The following is a 431-nucleotide window of genomic DNA, read 5'->3' on the forward strand; positions in this document are numbered from 1 at the left end:
GTGTCCTGCTTACAAATGTATGGTTCAATTTTTTTCCAACAATTTATAAAACGCAAGGATTGGCATTCTTGTGTAATTTTCAAAGTCTGTTGGATTTTCGATTGTATCTCCAAAATATTTCATTGAAGCTTCCGTTCAGAGGTCGCCGGGAAAGCCATTGCTTATACCACAAGGTTCTACGTTTCTTCCTCAAAAGTTTCTTTGTTGCAGCACACAGAGCAACTACGCCCCACAGTAGTCTCTCCTGGCAAAGTAGTACATCATCGGCAGACATCCTGCCGTTGAAAGCTGAACTGCGAGAACAAGTGAGCAGTGTTGCAGTACAGTTTGGCCGCTATTAATTTTATTCAACACCACTACTGCATCACGTAGCTGATACATGATGGCATAGTGTGTACCATGCTTAAAAGCGGGTTAGAAAGACAAAAGGC

This window comes from Macrobrachium nipponense, chromosome 11 (assembly GCF_015104395.2).
Source record: "Macrobrachium nipponense isolate FS-2020 chromosome 11, ASM1510439v2, whole genome shotgun sequence".
NCBI lineage: Eukaryota > Metazoa > Arthropoda > Malacostraca > Decapoda > Palaemonidae > Macrobrachium > Macrobrachium nipponense.